Source organism: Phycodurus eques, chromosome 11 (assembly GCF_024500275.1).
Source record: "Phycodurus eques isolate BA_2022a chromosome 11, UOR_Pequ_1.1, whole genome shotgun sequence".
NCBI classification, from domain to species: domain Eukaryota; kingdom Metazoa; phylum Chordata; class Actinopteri; order Syngnathiformes; family Syngnathidae; genus Phycodurus; species Phycodurus eques.
Window position 1 is genome coordinate 21,404,578 of NC_084535.1, and position 6,501 is coordinate 21,411,078.

Genomic DNA, 6,501 nt, shown 5'->3' on the forward strand with positions numbered 1-6,501 from the left:
AAGTGTGATAATTAAATTTTTTGTCATTAATTAGCTTTATGAATAAGATGGAAAAGGGCCTGGAATGTGCGTGTACTTGCTTGTTGGTGATTCCTATGTGCAATGTAGGGATGTATAGCTCCATCATTGAGTCTGATGCACTGCCAATAATAGAATACAATTAGGATGCATACAAAGCATCAATTCATTTTCGATAACGCTTGTCCTCTTAGGGTCATGGGTGTGCTGAAGTCCATCCGAGCTGACTTTAGGCAAGAGGTGGAGTGCACCCTGTGGACTGGTCAATTGCAGGGCATAACAACTCAGGCAAAAATTTGGGATATTTAGTTTTCATGCAAGAGGTGCTGTTGGAGCTGGTAGCCGAATCCAAATGCACGTTAAAGACAACCGCTCTGGGGTCACACCATACCGTCTTTCTAAGTGCTGTCCGTGTTCTTTAGCATCACAGGATATTTTCACATTTTCTTTCGAAATCCGATGGAGCTAAACACTGGACTTACTGTAGCTCACTTCCTCTGCTTCCTCTTTGGGCCGCTGACCGCACGAAGATGAAGTAAGAGGGTGAAAGAATCATAATTTAATTTATTGGTAGGCTTTACACGATCAGGATTTTTAGAGAAGATCATCGATCAGCGAGTGTAAAAAAACAATAGCCGATCCGATCCCAAGTTGGAGCAATGTGTCTATTTAAATGAGTTGTTCATTTACTGCATATACTTGTGAAATTAATTGCTCAAAAAATTATATTTACAATAAATAATGTATGTTTGTTCATCTATTTATGGCAGTTAGACATAGTGACAGACAGAACAAATGAATGGTCTTCTATTAGATGGCAGGAAGTACATACATTACATTATTGTACCCACTTTTTGTGACATTTTTGTTTGTTGGTGTGTCGTGAGATTTTTCAATTGTAAAATATGTTCCTTGGCTCCATAAAGGTTGGAAATCACTGCTCTGCTCAGATCGTGTATTCTAATCAGTCAGGTCAAACCAACCTTACAACATGACAGAAATAATGGGTGCTGTAATTAAATTACTTCACACACACCAAAACTTTAGAGCATGATTCGACAGGATGCCTGCATGTTCGCTTACAACCGTTAGTGCTAGCATTAGCTTGCAAGGCAAATTACGTTTTGTTGCCTGCTTGCGAGCTGCAGCGTATTAAAAGTACAGGAACATATCTCAAGCAATCCTTAAACCAACGTCCTCTCCCAAGCACCAGTGACCACCAACACGTTTTCCCCCATTTCGTTCTTATAAACACACGGCGCGATCCATTCCTCACCATGGTAATGAGTGTATCCGGTCGCGTTTCAGTTGACAAGATAAAGCCCAGTGAACGTAAAAAACGGGATGCGGTGTTATCGGAATACAAGATTTTATTGCAGTAGTCTGACATAGTGCAATTGGGAAAGAGCAAATTTGTCTTGTAGTCTGATCCAGGTATTACACGTTGTCTGTCTCAGATGTGTTGTCTGTCTCAGACGTGTTGTCTGTCCCACACCGCTGATGTTTTCTTTAAAAAATAACTTTATTGGCGGTCAGAAGACACACAACAAGGCTAAAAATAGAGCTTTTGGCTTCAAATATATTGTACACGATGGCAATGCAGAGTATTGGATCGGCAAATTATGACATTAAAGCCGCCGATCGGCATAAAATGCTAATTATCGGCCGATACCGATCAAGCCGATCAGATCGGTGTAAAATCTATTTATTGGACGACATTTCTAAGTAATCACGCCCAAACACATTCTTTAATATTAATTACAGATTCAGTTATATGCACTGCAATAAAATAGATTCCACAGATTGGAATGAGTTGGGAAGTTAGGTATTGTGATTCAATCTCAAATTCTATCCGTGATAGACTTCTACCCTTAGAAAAAGGTCCTGCGAATATTACTGGAGATGTACCTCCATGGTTTCTTACCCTCATAGCTAAGGGCTTTTTTAAAGTTATCTCTGCCTCAATGTGTAGATGATATAACATTCATTACTAGGATGTTGAACCCAAAGGAAAAGTTCCATATGAAGCGTAAAACAAAGAACAACAAAAGAAAATACGAAGCCGTAACAACAAAATAAAACATAGTTACTTCAAGAGGCAGTGCCTGTGTGACTTCAAAGGTCAGCGTTTCAGAGCTCAGAGAGGCAGAGGCATGAAATTGTCTTCGAGTTAACAATCAGTCAAAGCTCACAATGCCAAAAATCCACATAGTATGAGTAGAAACATATGGAAAAGTGATTGTACATATGTACTGTACATATTGCATTTTAAACCTGATAATTACTTTTATGGGATCAATACAGTGGCCGCACGGTGGATGACTGGTTAGAGTGTCTGCCTCACAGCTCTGAGGACCGGGGTTCAATCCCCAGCCCCGCCTGTGTGGATTTTCTCCGGGCACTCCAGTTTCCTCCCAGATCCCAAAAACATGCATGGTAGGTTCTTTGAAGACTCTAAATTGCCCATAGGTGTGAATGTGAGTGTGAATGGTTGTTTGTTTATGTGTGCCCTGCGATTGGCTGGCAACCAGTTCAGGGTATACCCCGCCTCCTGCCCGATGATAGCTGGGATTGGCTCCAGCACTCCCGTGACCCTTGTGAGGAGAAGTGGCTCAGAAAATGGATGGATGGATGGATCAATATAATACATAGTAGCCATCTAATATGTTTTTTTTCGTCCTCCATTATTACGTCATCATCATTCAATTGCGGTGACGTGGAGGAGCAGGCAAACGTTAATGGTCTGATTTCAGATGACTTGCTGTAACATAATGCACAATATCTTATAACTAATTTTGAAAAATGCTTGGCATAAGTTAGACATAGACCAGGAAATCAGCTCATTTTTAACCTGTAATTCTAGTTCAATGAACACAAACTCATGTACACAACTCTTAAATCCCTTAATACTGGGGTCAAAGCTCAACGAAAAGTAGAAATTCATTTTTATTTATTTATTATTATTTTTTTTTAAATAGAAGTTTCATATTAGCCCTCCTTTACACAGCCTGGTAGGTCATAGAATGAAATGCAGGATAATTCCCAAAATAATTCCATCTAGTGAGAATAGGAATAAGGGGTCAGATAAAGAGGACTGGGGTGTACAAACACGCATAATTCTCATGTCCAATCCACCCCTGTCACCACACATATCTCCTCAATCTATGCTTGCATTTTCTTTTCAGAAACACACATGCGCATGCACACTTAAACACACATGCACTCATCCAGTGGAAATTCCCTCATCATGACTCCCGTTATGATAATAACTGTTATGTCCAACATTTCCATAGCAATGTTAACAAACATCAGAGCCAGACGGCGCAACTGCCAAAACTCAGACAGATAAAGCATCCAAATGTTTGATTCTATCGCACTGCTGCTCGGCCTGCAATCTTTGAGTGCCTGCACTTGCTGCAGTGAAGTTTAAATTCATCCTCACCACGAGGGTTTTGACTGTTATACCTTGGTGGCTCTGGTGTTGATGATGAGGTGTTGAAAGAGCTCTGCTGGATGGAGTGGGGTGTTACTGTGGAAGTCTAACAAAACAGCATTTCAGCCACATGGGCTCTGCCGTTAAATTGCCACAAGGATGATTGGCTCAATATAATTGGGTGTGCATGTGTTTCAACAGCACGTGAGAGCCTACGGAGTGATGATGGGTTGTGATCGATGTATGACCCATAAATCCATTGTTCCATGCCTTTTCCTGGGAGGCTCCACTCATTCGGCACTCCATAGTTATGTTTATGAGTGCCCAGACTGTCGTTCAAGTGATTTAGTGGTGATTTTTGGACATTTCTGTGAGATTATGTGCATAATCTCAGTCACATGCAATCTTGTTACAGAATGTCTAGACTGGACTTTCACGTTTTGCACAATGTTTCAACCGTTAAGCAAATTTTAACGGTTGAGACAACCTATTGTGCTTCAACTGTGTATTTTGGACGCTGTCAATAAAATACTTTTTTGTTGTTGTCTTAAAAAGGGGAGCGTTTTGAACAAATTATGTATAAAATAAACTGGATTATACTGTACAGGCCGAACTCCAGTGGTGCAATCGGTTAGCGTGCGGTACTTATGACAGTAGTTTAGAGCAATGCCGAGGTTGTGAGTTCGAGCCTCACCTGCAGCAGAAATTTGGCGGCATGGTGGTAGAACATCAGCCTCACAGTTCTGAGGACCGGGGTTCAAATCCCAGCCCTGCCTGTATGGAGTTTGCATGTTCTCCCGTGCCTGCGTGGGTTTTCTCCGGGCACTCCGGTTTCCTCCCAAAACATGCATGGTAGGTTGATTGAAGACTAAATTGCCCGTAGGTGTGAATATGAGTGTGAATGAATGTTTGTCTATATGTGCCTTGCAATTGGCTAGTGACCAGTTCAGGGTGTACCCTGCCTCTCGCCCGAAGATAGCTGCGATAGGCTCGCGACACTAGTGAGGATAAGCGGTACCGAAAATGGATGGATATACGCTCAAGATTTTCACCTATTCCATTACAGAATAGAAAAGACCTGTCCCACATACACAGTGATTTTATATTTTAAGTGCTTTGGATTGCAGTGTTGTGTTTTATACCATACGTTGGACTAACCGGCAATGATGAGTATTTGGTTCTCGTTAGTTGCATCGTTGCTCTCTTAATTAACTCTCACTATCACAAGGCAAAGAATATTCACAAGAGTTTAGATACATCTAATCCATAAACGCATAGATCGGTTTCAAGGTATACCGCGGTTTTAAAACGTCACGGTTTGAAACCCTTTGACAACTTTCCATCACCGGTATGAGTTTTTTTTTTTTTTTTTTTTGTGGGGTTGTCACTGCAAGAAAATGGACACCACCCCTCACCCTCTTGTTGTTGGTGCGAGCAGTCCCCTATGACTTGGCTCTTTTGGCAATTCTTCAGGTACTGCCGCTTTGTAGACGTAGGATTTTCTGCAAAACGTGCTTACAAAGAGTGACGGCTAGAGGAGGCCATGCTTCCAAAACTATATCACATTTAGGAGAGCACCACCCATCACTCTTCAACAAATTCAATGTAACGTTAATATATTAATATCACATTGTCTTCAAATTTGCAATCAGCTATTAGAAGTAGCGAGTCTACAGTTGGTGAACTAAATACCATAGACTTGCTACTGAGGCAGATAACACTCTGAAATGAAATGATGCCAGACATTTTTTATTTAATAAATTTTTTTTTATTGTTATTGTTTTATTGTTTATTTTGTTTTTACATTTACTAATGTACCAAATATCCTATATGTTGTTTAAAAATAAAATAGCTTGTATTTAATTCAATACTTATTTATCCAAACATTTCCAAATAATACATAAAGCGCAGTACAACATTTAGAGCAGTACAACAGAGCAATATGATGATATGGTGAAACCACAACATTTTCGTCAGAATCTGATACTGGCCAATACCCACTTGTAACCAAAGCATGTTCTCATGTTTTATGTGTGTTTAACAATTATTCGCATAGTTACTGAATATTAGCTAAGTATGTATTTACTGTATGTATTTATTTAAATATTTGAAATATACAAATTATTTTTACAAACATTTTTACTGCCGTAGAAAACTTGACTTGTCACTCTATTTCATGACATTTTGGAATTCAGAGCTTGGACACAACTATAGATTTAGAATGATATCTCACAGCAACAGCCAAGCTCTAATGTATGTAGTATGTTTCTGAAATATGTTTCATACAGGTTACAAAGAGAAAGCTACAAATGCTCTCTGGAATATAATTGTGTGATATAACTGATTGGTCAAGGTTGAGCAATAGTGCTGACATGTGCATGGGAGGATAAACAGACACTGTTCTTAAGACAGTCATATACAAACTCACACACATAGACACAGAAATATACACGTTGCTGCATTCCACTAGCATGAAAGTACTTTCATGTTTAGAGCAGAACAAACTAAAGAGGGCTTCATGTCCTGTGTTTATCTGCAATATGTTCGTTTCCATGACGGCATCGCCTTCCAACAGTAAGAAACTAAACATTTGTTTGACAATTAGTGAGAGTGATGATACAACACATACATTTATTTTAATTTGCAACTGTCATTGGCTACTCATTAGCACAACAGTTTAGTCATACACACTTCATCATCAACACTGTCCTTAGTGTAAGATTACAGTATATCAAACCCAAGTGGTGAGCCAATGGAAACAACAACATACTATAGCTATTAAAGTATACGGTACAATGGTACAGTTTGGAATTCAGTCTACATTTTGATAAAATAAACTGCATAAAAGTTGTCCAAAACCTTGTGAGTCGAACTATCATCATTAGGGGTGTAACGATTCATCCACTACATCGATTTATTGATTCATATTCCTACACTACGACTCTATTGATGTGTGCTGGACAAATTGGGCTTCGGTATGAAATATATCATTTTTAAAAGTAACCAATTGATTGTATAGATACTAGGAAATAACGCATTGGCTTTACGCA